Source organism: Narcine bancroftii, chromosome 10 (genome assembly GCF_036971445.1).
Source record: "Narcine bancroftii isolate sNarBan1 chromosome 10, sNarBan1.hap1, whole genome shotgun sequence".
NCBI classification, from domain to species: Eukaryota; Metazoa; Chordata; class Chondrichthyes; order Torpediniformes; family Narcinidae; genus Narcine; species Narcine bancroftii.
Window position 1 is genome coordinate 4,655,845 of NC_091478.1, and position 15,976 is coordinate 4,671,820.

Genomic DNA, 15,976 nt, shown 5'->3' on the forward strand with positions numbered 1-15,976 from the left:
TTTAAATGCTTGGATTTGGATGTAAACAAAAACAGTAAACTCTGGGCAAAGAGCAAAAACATATTTAAATAATTAAAAAATACTTTTAAACAGTAAAAAGTAACTGCTATAAAGCAACAAATTCTATTTGTGATAGGCGATAAGAAAAGGTTAATCACAATTAACAATAATAAGACTTCAGTTTCAATTAAATCAGAAAATTGCATGGAGTCTGTTCCTGAGAATTTGAATAGCCGAAATTGCCAATGAATATTAAAGCTGGGTGTGGGGGGGGGGTTAATTACTGTATATTTTGGCATACGTCAAGTCTTGAAACCCTCTTAAAAATCAGGAGTCGACTTATACGACGTACAAAAATAAGACCTTAAATACAACTTCAAAAACAGCTTGATGTAGATTCAGCGTGTAAGACGGCCCGGAAGCACCTTCTCACTATTGCTCCCTGACCAGTGCTGGGCGCTGCCACAATCCATTCCTACCAGAAGCCTGAAGAAGCCACTCCTGGCTGGTAGGCCGAGGTTGCCGCTCCTGCCCGGGAGCTGACAAGTAGCCGTGGTTCCTGCACTGAGCACACTTGGGCAGCAACACGTCTTTTTCGATGCAGATGGCACCGCACCTGATGTTGAGAATGGAGTCACCATCACCAACTCCGGTTGCAGCTGATGCTGAAGACTTGGATCCAGCTCCATTTGGCATTTTCCCGGCCAGTTCCAAAGATTTATTTTCTCATTTTTTATTTTATTTTTTTACTTTCCTTGCTTAATTTACAGGTTTGTTACTTGGCGATTGGGGTACTGTAACAAAGTTTGGGTTGTTGTTGGGAGACCTGGACACCAGTTTCTGGAAAATTCCTCCCCTGCAACATCATTCCCTGTTGGGCAGGGAGTATCAGGACTTTGAAATTTGTGTTAATAAAGGAAGGACAATACATATTGCAGTCAGTATAGTGTTTGAGTAGGTGTTCCTTCATGTAACTGACTGTCGGTTTGTGAAGCATGGGTTTAAAAAAAAAGCAAATCACAAGGTGCTGGTCAGCTCAGTAACCTCCTTTTGTGCTAGCTTAAATTACCAATTATTTCAAAAGAAAGAATAAGAGAGATATACCAGGCAACGGAGCGGCCTGGACTTCAGCATATTGTAACACAATTTCCCAGAACCTCCAAGGGATAGGAAGCAGCTACCAACAGCCTGGACTTCAGCATATTGTTACACAACTTCTCAGAACCTCCAAGGGATAGGAAGCAGCTACCAGCAGCCTGGACTCAGTGCAGCTGAATCACTGATATTTTCAGGTTTCAATGCACACCTGCATAGGATGTTACTATATTGGTTAAAATATCTATTGTGATGGTGGAATTAATCGCAGTGGCGAACTGACCCTGCTTGTCACGCGCGGTTGGCGGGGCAGCCACGGCAAAGATGGCGTCACAGGTCCTTCTCTTCCAATGCAGACCAGAAGTACACGTACATGCTTACATGAGTTCTGGGTCGTGAGGGGTGGGTTCAGGATGGCCTTAAAGCCTGCAGCATGAACTTCAAAGTAAATCAGTTGTGCTAAATGAGCTCACATCCTGCTGTCTCAGTTCTTTTGTTGCACTCTTGCACAACTCACTACACTGGGGACCCCGTCGTGTCTCCACATTCTGGAGACTCAGCACAATGGACCCTGCAGCTCAGGAATTGTTGTGCTAAAGCTGGCCACTTTCTGGATGAACAGGCCCCGCATTTGGTTCGGCTTAGTGGAGGTCCAGTTCCAGATCAAGCAATTAGCTCCTTTTCAACAAAATACTTTACATCATTAGCTCATTGGACCAGGAAGCTGCTTCTCAAGTCAATGACCTCATCCAAGTGCTGCCAGAGGAAGGTAACTACACAGCTCTAAAGAACCTCCTCATTAGCACCTATGAGCTTTTACGGCATGAAAAGGCCACCAGGCTCCATCACTTGGATGGCCGAGGGGACAGAACGCCATCTACCTCCATGGACGAGATGCTCATCTTGGCAGAGGGAGACAAGCCCTCATATTCAAGCAGGCATTCCTTAAGGAAATGCACGAAGATATTCGGCTGCTACTGGCCCACGTAGGGTCGCGGCATGGGCAGACATTCTCTACCACTCCAAACGTGAGCCTGCAGACACAGTCAATGGCATTGCAAGGCCACCGCCTAAGCCAAACGCCAAGGCCGGTCCAACATGTGAGCAGGAACCCCACCCCACCCATGATTTGAAAGATCTGAGCCAAAATGGTGCTTCTACCATCAATAGGTGCCGCCAGCCGTGCTTGTTTCAGGGGAAATAACAGGGCCAGCTGCCGTTAATGACTATTGCGGCTGGCCAACAGAACAGCTTACTCTACGTCTAGGACAAGATCTCAAGCCGCAGATTCCTCATGGGCACAGGGGCACAGATAAGCATCATTCCCGCTACGTCGCTCGAGACACGCACGAGACCTCACGGCCCCATCCTGCATGCAGCCAACACCACCCCCATTAAAACATTTGGCAAGAAGCACATCCCTGTGCGTTTTGGTGAGACCCCTTTCAATTGGGCATTTACACTAGACAAGCCTCTTAGTGTTGCACTTCACCATGAAACATTTGAATTCCTTGTTCTTGCTTATATTATTTTGCAGCCCCATACAATCTTCCAGGTGGAAGTCGAGCTGAGTCACACTGGTCTTTTGCCCTTTATTCACAGAATGATGGCCCAAGGCAAGAAAAGATCTCATGCACAGAGATACAAATTTTAACGCAGAGGCATATAATGAATTCGCAACATTACTGTGATCGCAACACAAATCATTTATTCATGGAGCTTAGCTCAAAATAAATGGCTGCTTGAAACTTGTGTACGAGCGGATGGCTGGCATGCTGAGCCCCTGCAGAGGCATATGTCATTATTACACTATCTTACGATGGACTCCCAGAGTTAAGGAGATGCATTTCCATATTAATGTTGCAAATGAAGCTGTTGACTTTTTAAAAATTAAATGTTTCTGTTGAAGAGGTTGCTTTGCTGGATACCTTTTCATCCTTCATTAAGGGGGCAATGAAAATACTCATACTTTGGGAAAGATTTAATCTTGCTGTTCAGATATGCTTTCAAAGATTAAAGAATTTCCACACATAATATATGATGTTACCAATACATGAGTAACATTTCTGATATCTGGTTGATTCTTTTTTCCTCAATCTATTGTCATTACAGTGTCCATCAGAAACCAGAGGGCTGCGAATAAACCATCAAACCAGGTACTGCATCTCGTCATTAATACGTTGGGTACAATCAGCTTATCTTCATACACAAGTCAATACACTAACCTGTGAGAGTCAATGGTATAACCATGATCCAGCACACCTCATTAAAGGCTTAATACCATTTAAAGTAGGAAAGAATTGCTAATGCAGACTGGATTGCAGATTTTTAATGAACCAAGTGTTTCTTGGAGGATTCAAATGGACTCATGATTCAATACGAGTTCAACAAGGTGTCTCTCAGTTTGATTTAACGGGGGCTTTAACCCTCATTGCCAGACCCTAACCTCAATGAGCTGTTAATATATTGTAAAGCCATTTACTCTCAGTGTAGCACTCACCTATTAACTGTCTTACAAATGTATCGTCACGTACCCTGATGACTTGAAACATTTGACAAATTTCTACACGAGCAGAGCAGTTCTCGATGAAGAACCTTAACATGTCCGTACCAATGAGGGATTGCGCTTCACCTTACCCAAGTAAATAGTGTTGTAAACAACGTGGGGTGGTGTCCTGGAAAGGCAGCCATACGTCCACATCACCACATCAGGAGAGATGTTTCGTCATCAAGCAACGTTCAGGTTTGTGTGCTGCTGCTGTGGGCACATGTTGTACAGAGGAAAAAATATTGCAGGGAATAATCAATGAAGAGCCTTTCTGAGAATCTTCCAACCATTAGAGCATCGTTGACAGTATGACCAGATATAGCCTCATTCAATGACAATGTTAGGAGAGAACAAATGTGTTTCTGTGACCACTGACTGATTGGACCCAGCCCCATCTCTAGGATTTTTATGATTTGATATTTATAGTTAAATATAATTATTTAATTAGTAGGGCTGAACTGGCCTGTTCTGTGCTGTAAGTGGTTATATGGTTACGTGGAATGGATATATTCCATTTTACATTAATTATCGATCGAATTACATTGAAAAAAAGCACCAGCTCTCTTTGATCCAATTTCTTTGCAACAATAAATGTTCTAGAGCAGGGGTGTCAAACTCAAATTCACAGAGGGCCAAAATTAAAAACTTGGACTCAGTCGTGGGCCAAACTAAATATCTATTGAAAATTTTCAACAACCTCTGCATGTTTTCTCTTCTTTCAACATATGTAATGTTAAACTTTTTCTTATTAAAATAAATGTTTAATAATAGCTTTGGTTAAACTCTTTCCAGAAGAAGCATTAACAAATGAGAAATAAAATATTCAATAAATAATATTTCTCTCTAGCCTTTAAGCTCCTTTTAAATGTATTTTTTTTTCACAAGCCAACAAGTCAAAAAAATAACAACTTGCTTCAATGAAAATCCAATCTTTCAACTAGGAACAGTCCAAGAAAATATGAATCCAAGCTTAGCTTGCTCCACTGTGATTTACTCCGATGCACCTGGGTCTAAACCAGATACTTGGCATCTCTTCTTAGATGCAAGTTCATCAAACTCTGGGGTCAGAGTTTGCCTCCCACCTGTCTTGAAAGGTCCTGATTTCTGTCTTTCGTTTGGCCATTTTTCGTAAGGGGTTTATTACATGCGAGTTAGGCGACGGGTCGCAGATGGTAATGAAAGTAAAGAGAGGAGGTGGGGGCAATTAGTGGGCTGATGGGCCGGCGCCAACGCATTTGCAAAGCATTCTGGGATTTATAGTATTAGCTGTGCATGCGCTATACTGGGGCGGCAGCCAGCGGGCCAGCTCTAATACATATTTGGTATGATCTTGCGGGCCAAATAGAATTACATCACAGGCCAAATTCGGCCTGCGGGCCTGAGTTTGACATGTGTGTTCTAGAGATAGGAAAGAGGGAAATAAGGAGAGGCAATGCTAATTAAAATCCAATCATGGCCATAGAAATTAAATGTTATATTATCTTGGTGCTTAGATGGCTGAAAAATAATAAGGGAGCTTCAACGTATAAACAGTGGAATAAAAACGGTGTGTGATTTATAAACAATTTACAGATGCACAGTAGTACTTATGAAGTTTTTAATTACAGAGGAGTTGCACAGAGCAAAGAAACAAGGATCAGAATCAGAACCATGAAACTGTAACTTAAATGTTACAAATGTGGCAAGCAAAAAATGCAAAAATATTTGGTGTAAAATTATTGGACTGTAATTAGCTGACATCAGTAAGATGAAAGGGGGCATCTCCAAATAATAGGAAAAATGGCAGGTTGAATATCAGAGTATAGGACAACGAAAGCAAAGAGTAAACCAATTCATAGCAGGATTTGTACTTACTGAGAATAAATACAATAACTGAAGCAAATATAGAGAATTACAAAGTGTTTTATCAATACAAGGAGCAATAAAGGAGAACAGGAACCAGAAGTAAAATGAAACATTTAACATCATGAAAGAGAAGTAGTAGGAAAAAAAGCAGGTGATTTACTGGTACCAGGTGTCTCCGATCATTTGCACATTATCTCACAGATTAGAAAACTTTACTGATTATGAATACAAGAACATAGTAAAAGAAAGAGACAGCTTAAACGTGAAGTGGCAAACTGCACACCAGAAAGGCCACAACATCAATCAGGCTGATTGATGCAATGACATTTTGGGTATTTGTTTCAACAGCTGATGCCTTCTTAAACTTGCAAGAATTAATGCTCTTAAGCAGCAAGACGAACATCCCACTAGTAATAAATTTAGGTGAGTTACAAAATGCTTATATATTTGCATTTCACTGAAATGTGCTGGCTGCTGTTACACTGCTCAACAAGAAAATAGCTTCAAAACATCAGATCACTGGGCAGTTGGTCAACAGTGAAAGAGTTGCCAGGAGTATAGGGATGGGAGAACTCAGCAGTTCAAGCCATGAACTTTATATAGAAAAGAAACAGATACAAAACCAACATTCTGGCCTTGTGCCTTTCGTCAAGAGAAATCTAAAGTTGAGTTTGACAGGATAATCAAGATGTGGAGAATGGATGGGTGGTTATCAGTAGAGAGGAGGTTGGTCAAGAGGTTGATTGGTGGAAAAGGTTGGGGTCCCAACCTGGGAGGTTGAAAGGGAAGTTTAAGCAAGAGCAAGGCAACAGCAGTATTTTTCTGATTACAGGACATGCCTCTGATCTGATGGAATGAAGCAGACTTCATTAGCACTACATGAGGGAACCATAGACAGTGAGCCTATGCACACATCACTGAAAATGACAACAGTACTCATCGAATGCCTCCGTGTGCATTCATCCTCCTCCGTGCATTTGAAGAACAGAGAGATTGTTGACCCAAAAAGAACATTCAAAGACTTTATGATGTACATATTCCCTGATTTCCACAATGTTTTAGTTTTCATTGAAATTAACTCATATAGCACATTAAAACATAGTGCAACACAATTAATTATCTGGACAGAATAGATTATCAGTAGGAATATGCCACACTTCTTACTGCCAAACTTCTTAGTTCCTGGAGGTTTACTTCAGTAGGTTTATTTTGGGGGACTTCCTGCTGGCCATTGATGGAGTAGCAACTTTTTGAAGTTGCTCCAACTTACCTTAGTGTTTCTAACCTTTTTTCTGTCCTTATTCTTAAACTTCATATTGCTTACTGAATTTATTTGGATCAACGATTCTAACCGTCTTTAACATGACTACTACAAGGAATGCTAAAGATACGAGAAGAGGACCTTTCTCCTTTGAAACCAAAGGAAAAAATCCTCTGATTACAATTCAGAAATGAGTTTAAGGAGATAGATGCAAAATTGAACTCTTTTCAAAAAATATTAGAAGAACATGATAAACATATTTTGGATGGAAGAGTGGATGAAATGCAAAAGCTCTGTAAAGATCTATCAAAGACTAATGAAAATTAATTCAGATTATTAATCTAGAAAACAGAAGGGAATGAATTCTGAGCTTGGAAGAGTCAACTTAGGGTGGAAAACCTATTAAATTCTTTGCAAGTTTTCTGTCAGACTTGTTTGGATCTGGAGTTTTGCCGACTCTCCCTGCGATAGATCATGCACTCAGATCACTAGCTTCTAAACTAGCTCCCGTTCAGAGACCTCGATCGGTTATAGTGTGTTTTCATGAATTTCAAACTAAGGAGCTTTTAATACATGAATCTCAGTGCAGAGGAATGATTGATTACAAAGGTCAGAAGATTAGGATTGTCGAGGATTATTCACCCGAGGTTATGAGTGAACGTGTTAAACATAAGATGATCATGTCCTTACTTAAAAAGCTTATTCATAGTCATAAACCTTTTCTGAAGTGTATTAGTAAAACCTGCACAAGATGCCATTCCAAAATGCTTCAAAGAATACTCTTTAAAAGTAGGACTTTTAAAATCAAGTTATATCTTATTACCCTGTCCAATTGCAGTGGCTTACTGATGATTCTATTTTTAAGATTATGTAAATTGTTGCTAAAAAAAATTCTCAATTGCAGTCAAAGCAGAAATTCTACTTACTAGTTTTCAAAGGCAGGGGATAAATTAAACCTGCGTTGTCTGACTGCTTTAAAATACAATCATCGCAAATCATGGAAAACGATAAACCTTCTTCACAAACAGTCAGTTCTCTGAATAAAATAATTTTGATCAAGAGGAAAAAAAATTTCCCTATTGTCATAATATGTCAACGGCAGATGCGCCATCTTGCTCGGCCTCCACTCTGCATGAGATCATCTTGACCACACAAGCCCCAACATCAGACTGATGTTCATTAACTACAGCTTGGATTGAACACTTTCATACCAGCTGAATCCATGAAAAATTCTAAAGGATTTGGGACTCTGTTTGCCCCTCTGCAACTGGATTCTTGACCGCAATGGCAGATGCCATTCAGTGTGAATCAGTAACATCACCTCCTATGCAATGACCACCAACACATGCCACCCCAAAGTCTGCATGCTTAGTCCACTGCTCAATTCTCTGTACATTCATAACTGCACTGAGAAATTTGGCTCCATCTACAAATTTTCCAATGACACAACTTTTGTTAGCCTAATAACTGGAAACGGTGAGACAGAATACAGGATGGAGATCAAAAATGTGGTTGGATGGCGCCAGAACAATATTGCTCTATCACCAAGACCAAGGAGCTTATTGTCGATTTGAAGGAGGAGAGGACGGAGGATGACACCTGTCCGCATCAATGGCATGGAAGAAGAGAGGATTAGAACCTTCAAGTTGCTGGGAGTCCATATTTCAGATGACCTCTCCTAGAACCAGCACATCGAGGCATCAGTGAAGAAGACACACGAATAGCTTTACTTTCTAATGAATCTGAAGAGATTTGGCATGTCATCAAGTACAAGTGCACTGTGGAAAGATGCTGCCTGTTACATCACAGCCTGGTTTGGGAATTCAACTGTGCAGGAAGCTAACAAACATAGCCAGGTATATCACAGAATCCTGTCTCCCATCCAGTGTTTGCAGCCATGTGAGGTGCTACCTCAAGAAGCCAGCCCACGTGGTAAAGGGCCCCCATCACCCTGGTCACAGCCCCTTCTCTCTGCTATCTTCACACAGAAGTACAGAAATCTGAAATCCACACCTCGAGGTTCAAGAACAGTTTCTTTCCAACAGCTATTAGGCTCTTGAACCTCTCCTTTTATTACACTAATCGACTGCTACAAAACCACAATGATTTTGTGCTATTGCAAAGTCACTTTTTGACTTGCACAAGGATAACTGTGAATATTTATTATCTATCCTTTTCTTGTATGTATTGCTTCTCTTTAAGTATAGTATTGCAGTTGTTTATTAATTGTTTTTGCAGTTGATCTTTAGCAAAGCATCTGTTCAGTGCAAGAATTAGAATTCTGGTGCATATGTACCTTGTACAATGTAAGTGACAATAAACTCATGATCAAAAGCAAAGAATTAAGTCATCAATTTTCAACCATATCATATTTTCAATCTGTCTTACTCAGCAAAAGCATAAACAATATGGATGTATTTATTAAACAACATGCATCATATATCACACACAAAACAAAAAGACAACTAAAATGAAAATCACTTTCAAAGATTGATTTGTAAAGCAAAGAACTGTTCATATCTATGGAAAATAAAAATTGGAAATATCTATGTATGTCACAGTACTGCTGTGGAACCAAGTAACCAAATAAATAATAAGTTAAACTTTGGGGGTTGCAAACAAAGGATTATCGATTTAAATCAATGAAAAGAAAAATCAATCATTCCAAACAGACATCAATGTCACCGTCTCCTCATTGTGACCTCTCTGCAATTGTCAAAGTTCACATCTGCCATTTTTGTTTAGATGTACCATGGCCCTTCAGATTAACTGAAAGTCTCCAACAAATCAGATTGCTTGTACGCTATTCTTAAATCACAGAGATTACATCAACTAAACTTACTTTTTAAAAATAATTTAATCTTAAATCAATAGGAATTTCTATCCAGCTCCAAGGGTTATAATTAATTTTTATTGAATAATTTGTCTTAGCATTTCACTCAAAAGCACACAAAACTATGAGGTATAACCAAAGGCTTCAGGGTGTTTAGTTAAAGTAGAGCAAATCTTCATTCAAATATCAGCATCTGATGTCAACTGCTCTCCATTGCAGACAAAATCTTCGCTAGGATTCTCCTTAATAGACTAATACCTAGTGTCACTGAAAATGTCCTCCCAGAATCATAGTGTGGCTTTCACGCAAACAGAGGAACTACTGACATGGACTTTGCCCTCAGACAGCTCCAAGAAAAGTGCAGAGAACAAAACAAAGGACTCTACATCACCTTTGTTGACCTCACCAAAGCCTTTGACACCATGAGCAGGAAAGGGCTTTGGCAAATACTAGAGTGCCTCGGATGCCCCCCCAAGTTCCTCAACATGGTTATCCAACTGCACGAAAACCAACAAGGTCGGGTCAGATACAGCAACGAGCTCTCCGAACCCTTCTCCATTGACACCGGCATGAAGCAAGGCTGCGTCCTCGCACCAACCCTCTTTACTATCTTCTTCAGCATGATGCAGAAACAAGCCAATAAAGACCTCAACAATGAAGACGGTGTTACATCCGGTACCGCACGGATGGCAGTCTCTTCAATCTGAGGTGCCTGCAAGCTCACATCAAGACACAAGAGCAACTTGTCCGTGAACTACTCTTTGCAGACAATGCCGCTTTAGTTGCCCATTCAGAGCCAGCTCTTCAGCGCTTGACGTCCTGTTTTGCGGAAACTGCCAAAATGTTTGGCCTGGAAGTCAGCCTGAAGAAAACTGAGGTCGGTCCTCCATCAGCCAGCTCCCCACCATGACTACAATCCCCCCCACATCTCCATCGGGCACACAAAACAGTCAACCAGTTTACCTATCTCGGCTGCACCATTTCATCGGATGCAAGGATCGACAACGAGATAGACAACAGACTCGCTAAGGCAAATAGCGCCTTTGGAAGACTACACAAAAGAGTCTGGAAAAACAACCAACTGAAGAAACACACAAAGATCAGCATGTACAGAGCCGTTGTCATACCCACGCTCTTGTTCGGCTCCGAATCATGGGTCCTCTACCGGCATCACCTACGGCTCCTAGAACGCTTCCATCAGCGCTGTCTCTGCTCCATCCTCAACATTCATTGGAATGACTTCATCACCAACATCAAAGTACTCGAGCTGGCAGAGTCCGCAAGCATCGAATCCATGCTGCTGAAGACCCAACTGCGCTGGGTGGGTCACGTCTCCAGAATGGAGGACCATCGTCTTCCCAAGATCGTGTTCTATGGCGAGCTCTCCACTGGCCACCGAGACAGAGATGCACCAAAGAGGTACAAGAACTGCTTAAAGAAATCTCTTGGTGCCTACCACTTTAACCACCGCCAGCGGGCTGATATCGCCTCAAACCGTGCATCTTGGCACCTCACAGTTTGGCGGGCAGCAACCTCCTTTGAAGAAGACCACAGAGCCCACCTCACTGACAAATGACAAAGGAGGAAAAACCCAACACCCAACCTCAACCAACTAATTTTCCCTTGCAACCGCTGCAACCGTGCCTGCCTGTCCCGCATCGGACTTGTCAGTCACCAACGAGCCTGCAGCAGACGTGGACATACCCCTCCATAAATCTTCGTCCGCGAAGCCAAGCCAAAGAAGAAATCTTCATTCAAATATCAGCATCTGATGTCAACTGAAATACATCAAGTCCCTTCTAAGATAGTGGAGCTTCTACAAAGAAAGTAGGAGTTGATGCTGATTTTTAGGATCTAGCAAGTAAATATGACCAGGTGAAGAAAATCAGGTGGAAGAATTTAAAAGGACTTTACCAAATGCAGTGGTTTGGCAGTATTTATTGTTGTCTCAGAGATGCAGTGACTAGATTTCAATCCACTGCTGTCTGCAAAGTTTACAAATGTTCCCTCCGACTGCATGGGTTTCTTTCTGGTGCTGAAGTTTCTTCTCACATCTGAAAGACAGCCTTTTACTGGTTTATTTGGTCATTGTAGATGATCCAGTGTTAGGTGGCAGACAGTTGAATCAGTGGAATTTTATTGGGTATGTGGATTGCAGTGAACCAATTGGGCTGTGGACATAGCTTTGGGTGCTGGCAAAGATTCACCTTGCCTCCTTCTTAAGGCAGGATAGGAATTTAAATTTCTTTCCAACGATTTAAAGGGCAAATCAGCCAGCTCTAATCTAATCTCCACCAGTCAATAGAAACTTAACACACATATCACCATCAATTCTCTGCAGTCAGTGAACACCAAATTTGCTTCATAAGATTAGCAAACAGCTCTCCATTTAGATCAAGCATTACCTCCACTTTTGTGAACAAAGCAAGCAAATAAACAATTGTTTTCTTAATATTTATTCTTTTTCTGCTTCAACTGCAAGCATAACCCATTAAAAATCTTGGTGTTTCATAACCTGTCACAGAATTTACATAATTAGGCACACAAAACAGATAGTAAAGCATAATTGAATCATTTGTATTGGTGAATTATTCATATACATAGATATTTTAATTGGTAAACTATCCTTTAAATGATCTCAAACAAATTACCCTCCACACACTTAACATATATATTGAGTGCCAGTTGTGTTGTGGTTAAATGTGTTCTTAAAATGAAAAGGGTAAATCAGGTGTGCACCAGAGTTATAAATATTTCTTTGTAAACTTTTGTGTCCCTGAAGTCACAATGATTTGTTTTACTTCTAATCTCCAATTTAACAGACCAAAGTTCGCTGCATCATTCATTAAGTAAAACAGAGTACATTTTCCTCATTTAGTACAAATTAAATGATATACAAAGTGAAACTCCTGGAAAAAAATGTAGTGGGAAATGCCACACAGTCATAATGAGTATGCCTACCTTTTGTTCTTACCACATTGTTCTTTGGTACAATAAATAAAACGACAGTGCACAAATCTGTGAAAGATTTCTCAGACTACAAACAAAATTAAATAAAATACCGACAATATTTAATGTCAGCATTAAAGTCAAGACAACACTAAACATGATCATTGCTAGGTACAGTACATTAGAATTCAGGATGAATAGTAATTTTGATCGACCAACTATTTGAAAAGTCAAATAGTTTTATGACTTAAAGTCATCAATTCTAAAATATAAAAATAATTGAAACACCGTAATCATAATGAAATTAAAATTGTGAGTTTTTAAATATGTAAATATTCAGGGGATAAGTTTGCACAGGCTTGTTCTATTCTGCTCATTCTCACCTTACCACCAATGTTGATAAAACTTTAAGGGCACACAAGCTGAAGGATCACTTACCAATACTTACATCCCTTGCATCAAACTGAGCAACACCTTTGAGGTCACAAGTTGTAGGTTGACCACAATTTCTTTTAGCCACACCTCTCTGGAGGCAATAAATTTGTTTGAGCAATTGAGCACCCAGACAAGTGGAGGATGTCGCTAAATTAAATGGAAGGAAATAAGAAGGCTGGATAAATGAAGAATGAATAAAAAACAATTAAGTAAAGTGACAATGCAGCAGATAGTTTGGCACTTCAGATACATCATTCTCGATGGCAGCAAGAACTTCTTTATATAAACAACAACCAATATTAATTGTTAAATTCCTTGGCCTATGCAGTTATGAAGTGAATGAAATAACAGTATGTGTTAAGTAGTAAAACTTGAAATCCAACAGACTTAACATTAACAAAGATCCTGTATGCTTGGGCAGCTTCAATTTGGGTTCTTGCGCCAAGAGACTCACTGTAGAGCACTCCCAGTAACCAATGAGACTAGGCGGAGGAAATAATAGGCTTTAATGTACAGAAGAACCTTGCTGGCCTGGATCCAGGTATAGGAATGGCGGGAAGGGAGAGGTGACTCAACCTACATGGCCCAGGAACACGGGGGAGGAGTCATAGAGTATGAGTCAACAGTGGGAGGGCCAGCTCCATATATATAGTGGTCAATCATAACTAAATACAATGGAGGAAACATATCACCACACTCACAAATTTTAAAGCGACTTATTTTTCCAAAAATGCAATTGTTGACAAGTTGTATTCTCCAACTTCTCGGCATCAAATCAGGGTCCCAAAACCTTTTCAGTAACTCGTTTAAAATTTGTCCCGAATGAAAGAATCATTCAGTTCACAGAACCCATTTTTCAGTATCGGGAGCAGTCTAGTCTTTAAAGCGACTGCTAGGGAATCACTGTTTCAGAGAGCAAGACAATTCTCTCACACACGCATGCATCTTACTCACCCATCATGTTTAAACAATGGTTGAGTCAGGGATATCATCTTTCATAATAATTGTAGGGAATGCTATTATTGAAATCGAAGGGTATTAACAGCTATTCTCTCAAATGCACTGGGCTACTTGATACTCTGGATCAAGGTAAAGGTCCACTTTATTGTCAAATAATACATTAAAAATGTAATATATCATTATACTTTAACTTTTGTCTGACATAAGGCAAAGACTTGTTGTGAGCAATGCCCAGTGCCCTTAACAATAAGAGAAAGAGAAGAAAAAGAGACCCGTCAGATACACTGAGTGTCCGTGGATTTGCCTTCAGTGTTCCCTCAGCCTCTGCAACTGCACAGCATCCAGTTTAAACTATCGGCAACCTGAGTTCCAGATCCAAACCAACGATACAATAGGAAGCCTTCAGCGTCCGAAGGCCCTTCTTTCCCTCAGCATCCGCTCGAATCCTGGTTCCCATAAGCTAGTCTCCAGTAGCCCGCAACCTGTGTGGGTCCTTCAACCACTGAGCCTCTCACTGGTCCACCTGTGTGATCTGTTCTGTAGTGTCATCTCCAATGCTTCTTGTCGTAGTGGGAGCAGGGAGTTGGGGGGGGGGGGGGGGTGTTCTCTCTGTTTTTGGTGCCCTGCACCAATCCAGTTTCCCTCATGCAACCCTCATGTTTGCTGCCCAGCACAGCACAGACACCATCATCTTGGGCACAGACCCAGTGACTGGAGGATTTTAAAAACACCCTCAGCTCTGAGAGATCTGAACATCTTGGGAGTCTAAATGAAACTGCTCACTACGCTATCGTTACCCAGGATGCAACAAGTTGTGACAAAATGTTCCTGTTTTTACACAAGCCCCTCGAACCTTAACAGTGGAGTCAGAAGGTCGCACTCGAGATTAGGTCAAATCTAAAACATTGAACTGCTTGCTTTCACAGCAAATAAACAAATTGACTGGCAGTTATATTCAGATGAATTACAACTTGAAACAATATTTTCAGGATCTCAGGACAAAAAAACTCCTCAAAAGCCAGAAAAATATCACCAGCCTCCGATTTGCATATTTGTAAGAGAACTATTGCTACCAGTTGAACACCATGAAATAGCAGGATTGTGGAGAGCAAGTCATATTAAAGGCTTCCCAACACACAGGTTTCTGCCAGATGAGCAGCATAAAAATGAATGTCTCAGCACATACATTCTAGGATTCTGAAAAACTGATGGAAAATATGCAGCATTTGTCAAAATTACACTTCAGGGTTCAAAGTCTATAAATGTGAGCCTGAGGCCTGGAGCCTGTCCAATGTAATACCTATCTAAAAATGGAGAAAGAATTAATCTAGATAATTACATGCTACTTAGCTCAACATCTGTGGCAAGAAAAAAAATTAGACTGCTTAATTAAGGATAAAATTACCGCATATCACAATGAAAAGAGTTACAGGTACCAAAAATACATTTCATAGGATTTTTCAAGGAGGTAAGACACCATGAATTACAGGGGAAAAGGCTGAATGCAGAGAGCATGGGAATGAGCAATGTGTGTGACATTACAGGGTGTTTAAAATGAAGTTTGTACTTGATTAGACCCAGATTAGAAGAAAGAATGGTCAGCAGTTTCTCAGGGCAGTAGGATGTAGTTGGAGTGGTAGCACTTTGGGTCCACAATTGGCGACCACACAGTTGGATGATGGACACTATAAATTGGAGGAATGTATCAAAGTTTATTGGTAACCACAAATGAGATATGGTTAATTCTTCTAAAAGCAAAAGGGGGCTATAAAGTGAGACTTTTAAGATGGAAGAATGGTCTAAAAATTCAATAGAACCTGATGAGGTGATGTATCAAAACATTATAAAAAAGCGGTATTTAATAGAAAGTAGGATGAACAGTGAAGAAGGACAGGCATACTTGGAAACACTCATGCAGACATTCAGAACAGTATTTCAGGCTATTGAAGACAAATATAATTCTGTTTGAAATGAATTATTTTATTGTCACATATCAAGATGCAGGAAAAAAAATTCTACATCCTATCTAGGCAAAGGCTACTCATAGAGC

The 15,976-nt window shown here is 40.5% G+C and overlaps 1 protein-coding gene across 1 annotated transcript in view; it reads right to left on the bottom strand.

Moving 5' to 3' along the window:
• The window catches only part of tcerg1l (transcription elongation regulator 1 like), a 337,676-nt gene extending 324,631 nt beyond the window's left edge, over positions 1 to 13,045 (bottom strand). The window contains exon 1 of the mRNA XM_069899634.1: positions 12,970 to 13,045. The gene's annotated coding sequence lies outside the window, so the exon portion shown is untranslated. The remainder of the gene's footprint in view (positions 1 to 12,969) is intronic.
• Between the last annotated feature and the right edge of the window lie 2,931 nt (positions 13,046 to 15,976).